Genomic DNA, 19348 nt, shown 5'->3' on the forward strand with positions numbered 1-19348 from the left:
ATACCCCCAAGGGGGTCGCGACCCACAGGTTGAGAACCGCTGCTCTAGGTGCTTTCCAGCTTTCCTTCAAAAACCAGGTTGCTCGTTCACTTCATGTTCTGCCTCTCCGGGAAGGACTCCTGGGCATGTATCTCGCAGGGCCCTTTCTTTCCAGAATCCCCTTCAGTCCTGACAGTTCTTCGCTTCATTTCCTGGGAGCGCTTCAACTCAGAGTGTGCATCTCCCGGGATTCATCAGCTTCCGTCCCAAACCTGTCTGCCCTACAAGGCCCCTGGTTTTGCCTCCTGTTTGGAAGTAAGAAGTGAAACCATTGGCCTGGCAAGTCAATGCAGAGAAAACATTGAAACCCCTGCCTATGCTGTCACGACCCCTGCCACTACCCGGCCTGCTAGCTCATTTCAGAGTTTGACAACTTCATTCCTTGGGGTCTCTCCTGATCTCTGCTAGGAAACAATGCAGATAACCTGCACCCCGAAGAAACACTGGGGACCCCTGGGAAGAGGGCATGCGCTGCAAGGTTTAACCCACGGCCGAGGCCAATGAGCAGGCTTTCCAGTTAAAAATGCCAGGAGAGCCCTGACCGGTTTGGCTCAGTGGATAGAGTGTCGGCCTGGGGACTGAAGGTTCCCAGGTTCAATTCCCGTCAAGGGCATGTACCTGGGTTGCGGGCACATCCCCAGTGGGGGGTGTGCAGGAGGCAGCTGATCGATGTTTCTCTCTCATCGATGTTTCTAACTCTCTATCCCTCTCCCTTCCTCTCTGTAAAAAATCAATAAAATATATATATATTTTTTTTTAAATGCCAGGAGTGTGGGAATTTCACCCCTATATTCAACAAGTGATGAAGAATTAGGAGTCTCCACACCAAGAGCATTCTATGAGTACAGTCGCCTACTAAAATAAGGAGATACTCAACTGTCAGCATGTCCATGAGCTTTTGCATTCCAAATTTGTCCTAATGGAGGCACTGGCATTTTAACCATAAGGCACAGCCATTTCTCAATGCTTCCCTACATGTATTCTATGTCACGTCTGCAGAGTTCATGAAAAAGAATAATTTTTCTGTCTGGCTGGCGTGGCTCAGTGGTTGACTGTCAACCTATAAACCAGGAGGTCACGGTTCAATTCCCAGTCAGGGCACATGCCTGGGTTGCAGGCTTGACCCCCAGTAGGGGGCGTGCCGGAGGCAGCCGATCCATGATTCGCATCATTGCTATTTCTATCTCTCTCTCCTTTCCCCTTTGAAATCAATAAAAATCTATTAAATAATAATAAGTTTTCTAAATTGGAGTCTATGAAAAAGAGCATGCATTCTGGCCACCAATAATTTTACTTTCAGTCCCCCACTTTGTACAGTTCTGAAAGCCATCACCATGAGGGAAGTTAATTAGTCACTAGACCACGGGTGGCCTGTGATCAATTGTTAATATCAGGAGCCTCTCAGCCACTGCCCGGATGGTTCCCAAGGCATTTCCTCCTGTTTTTTTCCAAACACCCTCTGGGCTATGGAAACTAAGCTCGACATTAAATTTACCAAAACATAAGTGAGGTGAAAAACACGCTGTCAAAACTGCACAATGTTACACCTCGCCACAGAAAAATGGTTTTTTTGGAAAGGGAAACTCCTCAAAGTGTCAGGAAAAGGAGAGCATCAGAAACGCCATGAATGAGTTTCATCTTGATGAGCCCTAAATTTCAGAAACACCATCAAGTCAATTTCCTATCCCCTTTCTTCTCAGGGGTAATTAAGATTTAGTTGACTCGCTGCCATCTGGATTTTCACTATGAGATTATGCCTATTATAGAACCATAGGTGGAGTTTTTTTTGTTTGTTTTTTTTAAGGACTGTGGAATGATGTCTTTATCATAGAGCAGCAGAAACAGCATTTCAGACTCACAACTTCGGAAATGTGAAACATTGGAAATCAACTTCAGTGTGGGAGGCAGGGTGTGCAACAGGGACTAAACTCAGAAGGGACTTGCTCTCATCTCACATCAACATAATCTCTCATCACAAAACATGATCTAACAGAAACTCAATAAAAACGGGATGCTACATCCACGATGAATTCACCACAAATAGAGTATTTTAAATAACATAAGCACTCAATGTCTCCATACTCCGTCATGGCTTAGGATTTAACTTGGAGTTATAAAAACCACAGAATAAACACACTACCCAAATGCTACTCTACTGATTAGTACCCTGGCTGATTTGAGACACCGGTGAGTCAGTAAATCACAATAAAACAGGGCCATGAAGAGAAGGAAAGAGGGAAGAGGGAGCTCCAATTGAATTGAATGCAGTGGTTCTCAACCTTCTGGCCCTTTAAATACAGTTCCTCAGGTTGTAACCCAACCATAAAATGATTTTCGTTGCTACTTCATCACTGTCATGTTGCTACTGTTATGAATCATAATGTAAATATCTGATATGCAGGATGGTCTTAGGCGACCCCTGTGAAAGGGTCGTTCGCCCGCCAAAGGGGTCTCGACCCACAGGTTGAGAACTGCTGATTTAATGGCATTCTAAAAGACTGGAAATTGATGTCTCACAACATAGGCTATATTCCACCCCAGATGACGGCAGAGAGCAGTCAAAATGCAGGGGTCCTTAAAGCAACAGTATAAATAATATACACTGAGTAGGAACCGGTGAAAAAAAGAGTGATCCCATAACATTCACTAGGCAATGCCTCTGAAATATCATTGTGGTTAACCTCCAACTGTCAACACACTCAAACTCATTCCCTTCATCAGTGACGAATGACTAAGAATTTCTGCCAGCCAAATTTTAGGGCACCAGAGGGACTGATTGAAAAGAAAAGTGACAAGCAGATAAGCACTGAGGCACTAGTCTCGTTTTAAAATAATTAATTAGGACAACAGATCATTTTGATACTTGTCATTTCATCTTGATTCTAAGGAGTGTTAACGTTAAAATGTTTTACCTGATACCTGAAGTGAGAACCAGGGAAGGCTTTTAATTTCACAAAACATCCACCTGGTGGAATTCATGCAAATTGAATTAACTGTTCACAAACCCTTTTTCTGCGCTTCCACATCTGTCTATAACAGGCTCATTTCTTAGTAATTGGATCTCTAGGACATTCTTTAAAATAATCACATATTCTCTTGACCATGCAACCTGATTAATAATGAATGAACATTCCTGAAAAGAATCATTTGCAAGCATGGCAGATGTCTTTAGGGAGATGAAGGCTTTAATGATAAAAAATTAAGGTGAAATGGGAGCTAGGTCACACTGCCTGGTTATTTAAATTGAAACCTAGTCTCCCAAGTTTACTTAACAGATGCTTACATACACCTTCTGGAGTTCCTTTACACAAGCACACAAGCAAAGACACAAATGACCATGCAATAAAGCAATCCTCACTTCTCCAGAACAACTGACTGATCCCACTGTCTTCATAGGGAAGACAGTCCCCGTAACAGTCGCAGAAACGCAATTCATTCTACCGAAAGTCTGAGAAACAGGTTAAAAGCAGGAAGCAGCACATTTGTCCTTAATAGTTCTTTCAGCATCTCTCCAGATTCTTACAAACAGGTCGCCTTGCATACCCACCAATGGACTGCACCCTAGTTCTTTTTGAAGAAACATCGCCGTAGGCAGAGAGGATGGAGACCCACGAGATGACAGACAGGCCACCGAGACCAGACGGTGGGTGGCAGGCCGGGCTGGAGCAGTTCTGTGTGTCTGTGAGAGCGTCAACAGTGAAACACAACAGGAAAATCGACGCGACAATTCCAGGAAGGCCAGCTCCACCTCATCCACCCAGCCAGGGCCGCTGAGCTGAAGAAGCAAAACTCCCTCTGGCTTTCCCAACGCCCTTTCCACAGACCCCGCTGTGGCTGCCCTAGGTCCTCGCCCACTGAGTGTTCAACGGAAACCCAATGAAAAGACAGCTCAGGTCAGGTGAACACCCACTGTCTCGTCTCCCAAAAAATGACAACTTGGCATCGGGATCCGGATACCTTCACTGCTCACAGGGACCAGCAGCGGGTCAGTGGCCCACAGCTGAGCCCTGGGTGCCAGCTCTCCACGCTGCCAGCAGCAGCAGTCCCGCCCAGCTCCCGGGGGCAGCGATGGGCGCACGCCTGCCCTGCATTGTGGTACTGTCAGTGCCCCACTGAGCACAGGATCACATCATGTCTGGATGCTGGTTTGTTATGTTTTAGAACATACTTATGATTTCCTAGCTTATGAATTCAAATACAGGATCTGAAAGAAGTTTTGAAGAATGTTCCATCAGGAAGAATGATCTTTGTACAGACACGATAAAGCAGTCCATTTTTCTTCCAAAAACAGAGATTGCAATGTACCATCCTGATATACAATTGAAAAGATGTGTGTATGAAATATGAACCTATGTATCCACACACACGTTTTGCATCCACATACATATATGTATAGATTATGCACATATATCATCTCATATATATCATATGTGTATATATGCATATAATACATATGCAAAAAACACACACAGAGCAAATCTGTGATGACTGTCCCAAATTTCAGTCTCCAGAATGAAAGAGTGAATTGAGAATGGAAAACAACCTTGTAACAATTGGTTGTCTAAAGAAAGAAGAGGAAATAGTCTTCCTAAAAGCAAAAAAAAAAAAGTCCTGCTCTGCATCTCTTCAAGGATGTTGCTTATCACCAGGCAAGACAAGAAACCGCAACTAAAGTAAATCATCAGGAAAGTGAAAAAAAAAAAACGAAACCGAACCAAACACGCTGACGGCAAACCTGCATGCGCCCATTTCTACACCAGACATCTGGGCTCCACCAAAGGTGTCTAAAGAACATTCTTGATAAAGAGCAAACAGGAGGTAAGAGCTACTTCCTCGTGTTGCACAGTTTGCAAATCGCAACGCCTACTTTTCATGCCCTTGCAACACTTCATGGCAAACCAAAGGCTGCTTCCCATGTTTACACATCAAAATGCAAACATCTATTTTCTTGGCTTGTGTCTGTACAAATCACAATTTCATTTGTCTTTTAACAATAAACAAAAGGATTGCTCAATTTCACATGCAGATGACTTCCCTAAGAAATCCTACTGTCCACAGAAGAGACACACTTACATGATCAAACAGAATTTGAAAGAACTTTTAATCAACAGATTTAAAAGCACCGCTTTGGGTAAACCAACATTAAAATGTCACAATTTCTCAGCCATTTGGCATCGTAGTGGAAAATTAGCCTGCACATCTCCAGTTGAAACATCAGGAAACAAACATTTACTCCACCCCTCAAAAACAAAAGAAAATGCTCAACAACAAATCGTATAATCTTCTAAGGAGCATAATCTGACAACCTTTACAGGAAATTTTCCACTGCCAGAGGGGCTCAGACATGTCATATCTTTTACCGCTTGCGTTAAGAAAGAAAGCATCCAGTTTTAAAGGCAAATGGAACCTATGTTATACTATATTGAAAATGACCGATGTTTCCCCGGTCTACGCTGTACCGGGTGTGAGGCAAGCATCCGGTTCTAAGGCAGTGATAGCAGACTGGAAGGACAAGGAAGAGCATAGGAACCTGTCTCACCTAGTCTCCTGACACAGGTCTAAAGCGAACCTTCTGGAGAGAGGCTCCACAGCATGGTGGTGGCAGAAATGGAAGCTACTGGTTCCTCTGACGCCACCCCCAGATGAAAAGCACTTCAACGCTGCTCCCTGAATGCTTTCCCAAGTGTCTTGCAAGTTTGCTAGGCAGCTTTATATACACTCAGAGAACTATTTCTATGCTGCATCCAATCTTACATCTGTCTACAATGGAATTCGTTTTTGTAGCCATCTATATATATAAAAGGCTAAGCAACTGGCCAACCAGCCAACCAGCCGACCGGTAGGTATGACACACACTAACCACCAGGGGGCAGATGCGCAATGCAGGAGCTGCCAAGTGACAGCAACTTTGCAGAGTGACCTCTCGCACTCTGGGACCCCTTGGGGGATGTCGGACTGCCGGTTTCGGCTGGATCCCCACAGGCCAGGCCAAGGGACCCCACCTGCTGGAGCGACCCCGCTCACTCCCTCACTCCACAAATGCCCTTCGAGCCCCAGCATCGCCCCAGGTTGGCTCCAGGGCGTGTCTCACCCCTCTCGCCCAGTCCCACCCCACTGGCCATCTTCTAATTAATTTCCTTTTCATGTGCACAAATCCGTGCACCAGGCCTCTAGTCTATAAATATGCATGTGTATGTATGTACACACCCCCACACATACACATACACATACATACACAAAAGCACCTTTGCAAAATTACTTGGGACTTGATAGAATGCACTCTTCATGGAACTCCTGCATTAGATACATTTTCCTTCCTCTGTGCGAAACCAGAAACCTGTAAATAATTTCTGGATTAAAAAACAAAACCCACCACTTGCATGGGAAAAGGGTTGCATGGCTATGAGCCAAATGACAAGATGTCTCTGAAAGACAGAACAGTTAAGCTAGGTTTTTGCCACAAGTAGATTCTACCCGGAAACAAAAACAAAAACAAACAAAAAAACTTGTCACTTGGGGAAACTTTCTTACTTATTTTATAAAAGACTTTTCTAGAAGGCAGAGAAAGTGCACGCTCTCCCCCTCCCACTTATGATTTGGCAGGAGAAAAATGCATCAATAAACAGTTGCTGGTGTTGGCCCATGTGGCATTTCACAGTTGTTCCCTGGACACTGGAAAGCTTAAGTTCAATGACAGGAACAACCAATCCGGTCCCATGACTCACTGAGGTAATGACAATGTTACATAGTAACTGATTCCTATTGTATGAACTGATTGGAAAATTCTCTCAAATATGATAGCCCCTTTTCTCAAAGGAAGTCACTTTTTCTCTCAACTTCTAAGTTAGTCACACCCACAAACCTCATGCTCACAATACCCTGAAGCTACGTTGCGAGATCGTGGAAAATAAAGAAAAGTAACCTTTATTCACAACTCCTGGTTAACTATTATGTTAACTTTAAACATTTCCCCTGATTGCTGAAGCACTGAAGGGGGGTGCGGGGGGAGATGAAGCCTTTTTTTTAAGGCAACAGAAAGAGGAGTGACTCTTTTGTTCTGAACTGTTATTGTAAAGCACCACATGAGAGAAGGGGAACGCTGGGAACATGGCAATGAGAAGGACAACCACGCCGACAAACCCAAACAGGATATTAAGAACAGAGTCAGAACGCGCAGTTCCGACAGAACAAAGGCGGGAGCTTCTTGGAAGAAATTCGAGCAAAAATCCTTTGAACAGATTGAAACACTGATGGATGAACTTGCTGGCAAGGCAGCAAGAGATCTTTGTGGGGGGCAGTAAAATGAGATTCTCATTCAAATATACACAGAATTTCAAGTATCATAAAATGAGAACTGCTTTCAAATCACATGAAGTCACTCTCTTCTTAACCCAGGATCCACTTCTTGAAACTGCCAGATCTATGTTTTGCCCCATCTAAAATAGATACTGAGTGGTTTTTTTTTTAAATTAAATAACTGAGCTAACTTAGTAAATATGACTAAGGATACTGAACTTTTTACAAGAAGAAGAAAAAAATCTCCATATTCTAACTTACACTTTAAAAAAAAACCTTAAAACAGAGCTCTCAGGAACTCCCAGAGAAGCTGTGATGGGTTCTGTATTGAGAAACAATCACATTAATACAACAGACTGGTTTGGTGAGGTCAGGTCTGTACCATCTACTTTTCTTCCTTTGCAAATTCTGCTAAAGCTGTTAGTATGACAAGGCATTTAATAGGGTTCTCAGAGCTCCTATAGTTTATTGGACTTATCACATGATAAGAATAATGATGATTATTATGACCGCAGTCTCTAAGCTGATGGAGTTCAGAAAAGTAAATAATATATTCTATCTTGTATTGCATCTGAAATTGCAGGGTTTTTCCTCTTCTCTATGTTCTGCTACTATTCTTTCCTCTCTTTCCCATTCTTTGTGAGATGAGAGATGAACTGAGAGGCTGTCTTCTTTTAGATGGTGCACTTTTTTATTTTAAAAAAATATGTATATATTTATTGATTTCAGAGAGGAAGGGAAAGGCAGAGAGAGATAGAAACATCAATGATGAGAGAGAATCATTGATCGGCTGCCTCCTGCTATCCCTACTGGGGATCGAGCCGCAACCCAGGCATGTGCTCTTGACCAGGAATCAAACCCGGGACCCTCCAGTCCACAGGCTGACGCTCTATCCACTGAGCCACACCAGCTAGGGCGAGATGGTGCGTTTCATCCAGCTTTCTCTTTGATGTGGTGTCAGAAAACTTGGAGTGAGGCCCTGAGGTCAATTGCCCCAACTGGCATTGGTCTAGTTTGGGGGTGAGACCATCAGTGTGGTGTCGTGCAAAGAAACATGTACCTTGAAACCAGATAAACCCGAGTTCAAATCCTGCCCCTGCCATTTCCTAGAAAAGGCAGATAGGAGCCAGCTACTCAACATATCTTATACTCACAGATACTCCGCATATCTTATACGGTTTCCTTATCTGTAGAATGTGACAAGGCAAGCAATTTCAAAGGGTCCTTTGAGAGTTAAGTGAGGCGAAGTTTGACAGTAAGTGCCTGGCAAACTTGGATATCTTACACCCTTCTACCCTTCTAGTCCCAAACCACCTCTTCCCACTCTTCTTTGAATACAGTGATTATCTTTAATTTTTATTGGCATCTTCTTCAAACCACTTTTGGAAACAGGAAGGACATAAATCCATTTATTTATTCAATAATGTTCATGGAGCGTCTTACGTGAAGGAACAGTATATGACTAATAAGCTAGCATTCCTATAATTAACATTAATTACTCTTTAATAAATGTCTTCACATTGGCAATCGCATCTGTTTCCTAGACTTTAACATACCTTTATTCATTACCATTGAATACCACCATGAGCTTGAAGCTTCAGTTCCCTGTTCCCAGTCCCATGTGGATTCTTTACCAGAATTTTTTATTTTGTAGGAAATAAGGGACCCTGGCAGGGGTGGGGCAAGTGAGACCATCAAACACAGTGAAGGGTTTGAGATTTTTCCTACTTGCAAATGATTCATTCGTCTACCAGTTTTATGGATGCTGGCAGGATACACGAGTTCCATGCATCAGAGACCAAGGGCACTCTTAGTTAGGGCGCAGCTAGCATCATGTGTTTCAAGTTCACATCAGTGCCCCTGTCCCCTCAAGTCCCACAGAGCATCCCAGGTGCACGCTGCGTATGCAGGGGGTTTGCATCAGAGCCGAGCAAGCTCCATCATAGGAAACCCAGCTCTTTTGTTATGGACCGACCGCAAGCAAACCTGCCTGACATTTGCCCTGGAGAGAGACACTATGCTATATAATAAAAGCCCAATATGCAAATTGTTCCCTTGACCGGGAGTTCGACTGGGAGTTCGACCAGGGGGCGGGGCCAGCCGGCCAACTGCGGGAAGGGAGGCCCTGGCTGGCAGCCGACAGTTGCTAGGGACTCTACCCATGCACGAATTTCATGCACTGGGCCTCTAGTGTTTATTATAATGCACAACAAACAAACCTGCCTTGTACCCAGGATGGAAACACTCTATCTCCATCATCCAAGGCTGTTCGCTATACAAACATCCTTGACAAGACAGCCTGGAACAAAGGCCATTCATTAGCGCCTCAGCTTACAAGAGGTACAGAAACTTGACAGATCCAGGGAAATTATTTCTCAATAGACAGTTCCTGTCTCCTCCTGGAGATCTGGCCAATAGAAGTCACTGGAAACCATATCACCACTGGGCTTTCTAGCAGTTACAATAGGGGCAGTTTACTGACATTGAGTTACCCTTGAGCCATGGAAGACAAAGGCAAAAGGAGCCCCAAGAAAGTACTCCATGCTCCTCATCCCCACCATCCTCTACCATCAGCTGATGAACCCATGAACCGATGAACCGGGAAAACAGGCAGAGAGCAGGTAGGCCCCACACATAGATTTTGCCCAAATAAACAGAGCCCTTAGTAACTTCCTTATTAGTCCCAAATCAGCTTGTATCTGGTCCACAACTTCAACTCTTCACTCTTAACCTAAACTCATTTTAAGAGTTTGGAAGAGTAAGCTAGTTTTGTTACTTTTATGGCATCAGAAATCCTATGTATATGTTAATTTGCCTTTCTTTAACTAAGCATTATTTTTTTAAAATATATTTTATTGATTTTTTACAGAGAGGAAGGGAGAGGAATAGAGAGCTAGAAACATCAAATACAAAGAAACATCGATCAGCTGCCTCCTGCACACTCCCTACTGGGGATGTGCCCGCAACCAAGGTACATGCCCTTGACCGGAATCGAACCTGGGACCCTTGAGTCTGCAGGCCGACGCTCTATCCACTGAGCCACACCGGCTAGGGCCTCAGCATTATCTTTATTTTAGAACTACTCAGAGTAAAACCATAGAGAAGGTCATTTCTCTGATTATTCTTTCATTCAACAGGTACCTGCCGTGTGCCGGGCTCAGCTCTGGACACTAGCAATGCACTGATGTATATGAGAACAAAGGCCTGTCCTTTGGTTTTAATGAGGAAAACATAAAATAAACTAGCTTAGGTTTTAATGAGGGAAGCATAAAATAAAGCAGCACATGGGTGAGAAAACATGATAATTTCAAAGAACCACCCATAAAATGAAATAAATAAAAAGGATGACATGATAGAAGGTAGAGGGGTGGCTATAGGTCAGTGATGGTGAACCTATGACACGCGTGTCAGAGGTGACACGCGAACTCATTTTTTTTGGTTGATTTTTCTTTGTTAAATGGCATTTAAATATATAAAATAAATATCAAAAATATAAGTCTTTGTTTTACTATGGTTGCAAATATCAAAAAATTTCTATATGTGACACAGCACCAGAGTTAAGTTAGGGTTTTTCAAAATGCTGACACGCCGAGCTCAAAAGGTTCGCCATCACTGCTATGGGTCTACTTTAGCTGAGAAGATATTTCTACCCATATCTGTGCAGGCTTTCTTGATACTTGGCTTCCCCCACCAATACACAAGCAAAGAACATGTTGATTTCAGGATAAAACTTTCCAGCATTTGGGCAAAGAGTTGTAATTGATTTTTCAAGTTCTTAAATGTTTAGTTTCAGGTTTGCTTAAGGAATGATTTCTTTTTAAGGACATTAAAGTCCAACTTTTACTATTTCTTACAGGAAAAGACAAAGTGATGAATTATTGGAAAGCAGCGACTTCTTTATTTATTGTAGCAATGAAATTTGATCAAGAAAAGCCAGGATCACATGGTGGACAAAAAAAAAAAAGAAAGAAAACAGGGACTGTGGTGCTTAGAATTCCCTGAATGTCCGAGTGTTTGATGGCAGGATGTTAACCTAAAGTTGAAAGTAATCATGGACATGCAGTTAAGGGTACAGGGGAGGGTGTGAAGGAAATTAAGAGAGACATTTCAAGAGTCATTGGTTTTGCTTTTGCCTCTTTAGGAGAAGAAATTTCAGGAAGGAAAGAAATGGGGTAACAGTGTGGGAGGGAAATGAACAGGTCCAGCCAGGGCTTCACGCCTGGAGGATCAAAGATGAATTAAAACGAAAAGATCCCATCGCCTGAGAGAGCTATTGTTGTCCTGATGACAACAATAACAAAAGGTATCTCCCCAGAAATACATTCATTCGCCAGGTAAAACTGCAGTCATAGCCGAACCATGAGTTGTAGAGCCATTTCTTAAAGAAGGAGCTAGAAGGGAAATGACCACAGAGAGAATTGTGGGAGAATGAGGAGTTGCTGTTGCGGCTGCAGCAGAGGCCAAGGGAAGAGCTCGGCAAGTCAGGGTGGGGGTGCCAGCTACTCCCCAGTGAAACAAATAAAGCTTAGGACAGGATGGAATGGCAAGCATAGAGGGGGTTTAAAGCAAGTAATTCTCGGAGAGTGAGTTATCCCCAACCCGAAGACTTCCTGGCCTAAAACCCAAGATTCAAGACGTTTCCATGGAGGATTGATAATCTGCCAAAATATGTGAAATAGATATTTGTAATCTATATGAAAATAAATCCCATAAATTCCATAAAAGCTTCTAACATCTTTTCAAAAATACACTCAGGGCAGGCTAAACGCTGAGAAATGTTTCTTGCATTATCCAAATATGTTTGCTTGTTGTATCTTTGAGAGAAATCATAAATGTGATTTATAAAACAGGAAGCATTAAAATTTTAATATTAATTTCAAGACACTGCCTTGAAATTAATATTACGAGCTCTGACTTGATTGACTCTAAGCATTTTTGTTGTTTGGGTTTGTGTCTTATTTGTTTGTTTAGGATTATTTGAGCCTTAAAAATAAGTTTCATTTTAAGCTAATAAGTATTAATTTCATCTTGTACATTTTATCCTTTCATTGAATCAAGTTATATAAGAAGCTGGCTTTTGGAATGTAAGTAAAGATGAAAATGAAAAGAGTTAGGACTTGAGATGCAATTTAGGGTTAAAAATTTACTTATGAAAATACCCAGCTTTAAGAACAGTGAGATTTCAAGGTGGTTAAACGCTCTTAAAAGTAGAGATACATTTATTTTGATCATGAATATGAATGTTAATTGGAGGAAGAATCACAATTATCTAAGAAAGCATTGCATGAAAAAAACATATTTATGCCTGATTTATCGCTTTATGGTAAAGACTGGTGGGTTAGCCCTTGTTACATAGCTTTTTCAGCTTGATCCTCTTTAAATCCACAGACACCTGATTCGGGGCAAGGTTCCAAACAGTTCTGCCAGTTGTCTACATCTCTTCTTTCCATTACGAATTCCTCCAAGTGACTCTTGTAAACGGATGCAAAGATTCTGTTTCACAACTCTATTCATTTTCTTCCTTAGAACTCAGGTTGGGAAATTGCTCTCTCCTGGGGCGCTGGGCAAAGGGTGCCAGACAATGGCGGGGTGACTTCCCAGAAGGGAGCTTTGTTGTGCCCGAGCCACCGCCAGCAACCTCCCAGGAACACCAACTGCCAAAACATCCCAGTCCAAACGGGGTGCTCTGATCCCCCTTCCCGCCCCACGCCCCAGCATCCAGCAGCAATTCTTTGCCTGGATGCTCCTTCCTCCTGATCCTGACTGGCAGCTCCAAGGATTAAACTCAGATCCTTTATGCGCATCAGCCCCCTGGAGTGTTGAACTCCAAAACCTCTATTTTCTCCTGGGCGTCTACCCTGCATCGCACAAAACCCCAGTTAGCCACCGTGGTACACAGCCTTTCTTCCATCCTGGGTTAGCAAAAGAAAACAAAACAAAACACCAGACGCTACAACAATCAGATGGAGATGGTAATGACCGGGTTGGTAGGGTAGTGTGCGGATTCCAAGTTCTTTCATAGCTGAGACTTGGGAACCCACTTACTTCTTTATTATTAAAACTTCACATTCTCATCCGCACAGTCTGGCTTACAATGGCACAAATGATCAATTGGCTAAATGAAAACTGTGTGTGTGTGTGTGTGTGTGTGCTGTGTGTGTCTGTAGTTGTGTGCGTGTGCTGTGTGTGTGTGTATATGTGTGTGTCTGTGCTGTGTGTGTATGTGTGTGCGTGTGCTGCGTGTGTGTGTGTGTGTATATATATCTCCATTTAAAAGACCCTCAAAACTGCTGAATGAAAATCAAGACCAGTGTCTTCTTAATCAAGCAAAATTTCCCGTTTAATGGCCACACTAAAAACCAAAAAAAAAACAAACAAAACAAAACAAAAAATCACACACAAACAGACCGACCATCTGGCCTGGCCTCTCTGCTGCTTGAGGGGTTTTGCTCCTCACTTCCTGGTTATCTTTAGCAAAACACTATAATTTCACTCATAAGTTATTTTTACCACGATGCATTTCCTTTTGTGCACTACTTTAAGAAACAGAGTAGAAAGCATTGTCCTGTTTCTAGAAAAACCCTTCTTAATTCGAATGGCAGGTTTAAAGGGGGGGAGGATGTACTTGAAAGAGGGAGTTGGAAGTCAAAACGTAGTGACAGCATTAAGTAGTCGCCTTTCTTTAACCATTACCACCTCTGCCCGTGAGTGAGCGCTATTTCTATCAAGTGTACAAATGCATTCCTATGTATAGACATAGATATACAGTCATATTTAAAAGCCAAATCCAAAAAGCCACATGGCCTATTCATTCAAGGTGTTCATTGTGCTAGGCACTTTCCAAGAAATAAGTCAGATGAAATTCATTTCTGCATGGGAACTAAGATCACACTAAAAGTACAGTCAAATCACAATTAATTGAAATTCTCAGAAATGGAAGAGTTCTGATTAATTTAATTTTCTGGTTAACTGAACCCCAAATAGAACCCCCCCTTTTTTTAATCCTTGTCGAAATGTTCCTAAAACGCTTCGGTCCACTTTATTTGCCTAACTACAAACCACATACTGGATGTAATTTAAAGGTTCTTAGGTAATTCCAAATTTTATTGCTCTTTGGGATCTTCAGTATAAAGATCTTTTTTTCCTTTAACCATAAATAGAGGAGATTGAAAAGATTGAGTTGAATGTATGTTTGTATCCATGAGCATAAATGTTTACATTTATCCATAGCATCACCTTCTTCCTTGTACTTCAGAAATCTCTTGGGAAAGTATAATGTAGGAAACTGTGGGTAATAGAGAGAGGTTTATTTTGGCAAAATTCAGGTAAACTGAGGTTTTTGATATGTTTGCATGCTAAAGGAAACTGACAAAAATTCCTCCTCTACCTGATGTTCAATAAGTGTTAAAAAATGAATAATTTTAATATAGTGCTGCCAATCAATTTTATTAACACAAATTATTAAAGAACTTGCAAATTCCTTTGATGTATATATTTAAACTCACTGAAAAGTGCCCAGGCTGGTTTGGCTCAGTGGATAGAGCATCAGCCTGTAGACTGAAGGGTCCCAGGTTCGATTCCGGCCAAGGGCACATGCCCGGGTTGCGAGCTCAATCCCCTACAGTGGGGTGTGTGCAGGAGGCAGCCAATCAATGATTCTCTCTCCTCATTGATGTTTCTATCTCTCCCTTCCTCTCTGAAATCGATAAAAATATATTTTTTAAAAAGCAGGAGAAAAATAAAAGACTAAAAGCCATGGATAAAATTCATGTTGTAAAAAAAAAAAAGCACTAGGATTTATTTAAATTTCATGGTGGAACATAATGGTGACTCAAAACTGTCTCCCAAATACCCTCCCTCTCCCAATGTGGTCGCAATCAGCCCAGCCCTCACTTGGGCTCCATGTTCCAATTTCCATAGGACTTTATAAGGTGCCACCGTGAGCTACCAAATCATAACACTGTACTGAATCAAATCATTGCCCAACAGAAAGAGGCCTCTGTTCTCACACCAGGCCTCCTGCCCTTTAGTGAAGATTACTGGAGAAAGAATTCCTGCATTGGATGGAAAATGTCAGCTAAGATCTCTTCCAAATTCACATGCCTTGCACTCTATGTGAAAAAATAAGACCAGACTCCTGCTCTCTGTCTCTCTGTCTGTCTCTGTCTCTGTCTGTCTCTGTCTCTCTCTCTCTCTCTCTCTCTCTCTCTCTATCTCTCTCTCTCAATTTAAGTAAACACACACACACTTTTCTGTGGGGAGTGAGGAGAGTTATCATACACTCATCCTCAAAGCAGTACTAGGCAATATCGAATGTATATTGAGATGCTATTATTGGCCAGGAACTCTGCTAGCTACTGGACACATCGGATTTTCATCAAGATTTCCAAAAAGGACTGGATGAAGCTGAAGGGATAAGGCATATCTCACTTATAGACTAATAAAATATTTTCTTCTAGATCAATGATGCCAAATTCAGTAGCATTTTTGGTGTTTCTGGAAATGACCATTTGAAAATGGCCAAGTTATTATACCTTAAAAATAGGACTTTATTATAAGGCATAAACATACCCATTTATATATTAATTTTATCAACTACCATGTCTTGGGCACAAATGTATTGAGAACATATGTACTGAGTAGATGTTTTCTATTTCAATGTACAACTCAGTGTACACCTTGCCCATTATCAATGGGGTGGTTTCTTCTTGCCTTTTTTGTCTATCCACACTATCTTCTCTCAGTATCCTTTCACCAAGTATTGCCCCGAAGAAGGGTAGTGACACCCAAAATGTAGGCATTTTTAAAGACCCACCCCCCCTCCAGAGAATACTATCGAGCTAAAACCATGGAGAATTCTGCAGAGACTCTCTAAGCTGGCATACTCTAAAGTTGTGTATTCTTTAGAGCAGAGGTTCTCAACCTGTGGGCCACGACCCCTTTGGGGGTGGAACGACCCTTTCACAGGGGTCGCCTAAGACCATTGGAAAGCACATATATAATTACATATTGAGATTTTAGTGTTTCATAAAATTTTAGTGTTTTTGTGATTCATCACTATGCTTTCATTATGTTCAACTTGTAACCATGAAAATACATCCTGCGTATCAGATATTTCCATGACAATTCATAACAGTAGCAACATTACAGTCATGAAGTAGCAACAAAAATAATTTTATGGTTGGGGGTCACCACAACATGAGGAACTGTATTAAAGGGCCGCGGCCTTAGGAAGGTTGAGAACCACTGCTGTAGAGTGATTTCCAGGTTGATTGAGTGGATATGATGTTTTTGGTCAAGCATCTGGACAAGTGGCCCCATCCCATTTAGAACCACCAAACACTCCACTGGCTCATCTGCAGAAGCAGAATTAGGAAGTGGTGTAGATTGTTACCTGCTAATTCCGGGGAGAGGTCAATGCGGGGGGGCGGGGGGGAGACATATGTAATCCTATATGTCATACTTTAAACAATAAAGAATTTTAAAAAATACTTAAATAGCTTCCTTAGAAAAGAGCAAAAAGGTCTCATGCTGCATCACTTAGTTAACTATTCTGTCCCGATAGACAGTGTGCTTATATTGAGTCTTCACTGCATGAAACAAAGAATATCTATAAAAGAAATCATTAATTTAATAGAACAAAGAATGCATTAACATACCTAACACCCAAATGATTGACATATAAATGCAATGTATATAGTTTTCTTTGAATTTCCCCTTTTTTGACCATTCCCTCATATACCTATAGCTGATATTTGTTTAGTACCTATAATTTGTCAGGCACTTTATTTAAATTGTCTCTAATTCCTACCCAAACCCTTTAGGAGGAATCATTTTCCCCATGCTGCAGATGAGGAAACTGAGGCTCAGAGTTCAGGCATCTTGCCCAGGGCCACAGCGCTAGCACACGGCAGAGTCCAGTTTAGAATATGGGTTTTTCGGGCTCTTAAAGATCTCTTTCCTCAGCGACATGTTGCTGTTACATCTGCAAGGAATTGGACATTTCTGATGTATGGATGTAAAGAAAATGTGGATGCTGTAGATGCTGGTTGTGTTTCCACTACTTCTAAACTTACATTTAAAAAATGACTAATAGTTCAGTATTGGTCACGCGTGTTCACTAGGATCCATTCAGGAATTTCACAAGCTCAGCACTCCCCGATCTGCCTTAGAAGAACTGACATCTGGATCATATTGGCAAGTGGGTGCTTTAAACGTGAGAGAAAATTAAGAGGAAAACCTAAGGCTGGATTACTTCCACAAGTTCATTCACCAATATCTCCCCAAGTACTCTTTTAAAAAATTATATATATGGCTTGTCATCCAATCTTTCTACCCAGTGAACAATGACTTGTGACCTCCCAGTTAGTAGGTTCACAGGAGAAATATATCAGTTATAATGAATGTTTACTAGAACAAATGTAAATATTGTAAAACACACAACAGCTCCACGCACATGTGATTTCCATTTGATTTTATGAAACACTAAAAATCCACTTGTCCACCCCATTAATTATAACCTGCTCTCGGCCCTGACCTGTGTATAATTCCCTCTGACACAAATTGGAACAAGGTGCTCCGAATGGCAGCAGCCTGCACCCCAACTGGGCTACAAAACGTCAAGTTCCCAAGCCTCTCAAAAGTGTAACCTGACATTTTTCTAAGATTAGAGGCAGTTTGTGAATTTAAAAAGAGGGCTTAACGACTCACCACAGTTAAATCCTACAGTAACTCCGAAAATAGCCAAAGTAAACAGGACTAAGGGGGCTCCCGGGACACCAAAACCTCACTCGAAGAGCAGAAACACTCTCTAATACGTGGGATTTCTTTGCAGAAAATCATGTACATGCGCCCAAGCAGAATTCAGAAGAATGCGCCAATAAACTCTGAGGCAGGAAGCCCTCTGGAGATCTACAGGAGTCATGAATGGGCCATGCCAAATATTTCTCCTTTTGCTCCACGTGAATGACTGAGTTTACCCTGCCCGTGAATCCTAAAGGTAAAGGCAACGAAGAGAAGGGTTAACTTTTCGAATACTATTTTTCTTGACACAATCGTAATACTTATTCATTGGTCACATTCCCCCAAAGGAAAGGGCTGGAGAAGAATCTAATCACCAAGAAACAGCCTTCAGGAGGTTTATGTTTCCAGTGGTCATTTTTCTGGACATCGTAGCCACAAAAAATGGGGCCATACTTTACATTTTGTTTTGCAAGTTGTTGTTTTAAATATAATATGCTGCCAGGTGGATACAAGACTTAAATGTAAGGCATGAAACCATAAAAATCTTAGAGGAGAACATAGGCAGTAAAATCTCAGATATCTCATGTAGCAATATGTTTATGGAGACATCAGACATCTGCTAGGGCAGTGGTCCTCAACCTTCTGGCCCTTTAAATACAGTTCCTCATGTTGTGACCCAACCATAAAATTATTTTCGTTGCTACTTCATAACTGTAATGTTGCTTCTGTTATGAATCGTCATGTAAATATCTGATCTGCAGGATGGTCTTAGGCGACCCCTGTGAAAGGGTCGTTCGACCGCCAAAGGGGTCTCGACCCACAGGTTGAGAACCGCTGACATAGGCAGTAAAATCTCAGATATCTCATGTAGCAATATGTTTATGGAGACATCTGCTAGGGCAAAGGAGGAAATAAACAAATGGGACTACAAAACAAAAAGCTTCTGCACAGCAAAAGAGACCACCATCAAAATGAAAAGGCAGCCCACTGCATGGGAGAACATATTTGCCAATGATACATCCGATAAAGGGTTAATTTCCAAAATATATGAAGTACTCATACAACTCAACAAAAGGAAGACAATCCAGTTAAAACATGGGCAGAGGACCTGAATAGACATTTCTCCAAAGAGGACATACAAATGGTGAAGAGACGTATGAAAAAATGCTCAAAGTCACTAATCATCAGAGAAATGCAAATTAAAACCAGAATGAGAAGTCACCTCACACCTGTCAGAATGGCTATCATAAAAAAAAAAAATCAACAAACA

At 41.8% G+C, this 19348-nt stretch overlaps 1 protein-coding gene across 5 annotated transcripts in view; it reads right to left on the minus strand.

The window, feature by feature from the left end:
* The window catches only part of MID1 (midline 1), a 351369-nt gene that overhangs the window by 116575 nt on the left and 215446 nt on the right, over positions 1 to 19348 (minus strand). The window contains exon 1 of one of the 5 annotated variants that reach the window (XM_005880808.2): positions 3587 to 3703. The exons of the other annotated variants lie outside the window; for them this stretch is intronic. The gene's annotated coding sequence lies outside the window, so the exon portion shown is untranslated. Of the gene's footprint in view, positions 1 to 3586; positions 3704 to 19348 lie in introns of those variants that run through there. 5 annotated transcript variants of the gene reach the window in all.

Source organism: Myotis brandtii, unplaced genomic scaffold (genome assembly GCF_000412655.1).
Source record: "Myotis brandtii unplaced genomic scaffold, ASM41265v1 scaffold655, whole genome shotgun sequence".
Classification (NCBI taxonomy): Eukaryota; Metazoa; Chordata; class Mammalia; order Chiroptera; family Vespertilionidae; genus Myotis; species Myotis brandtii.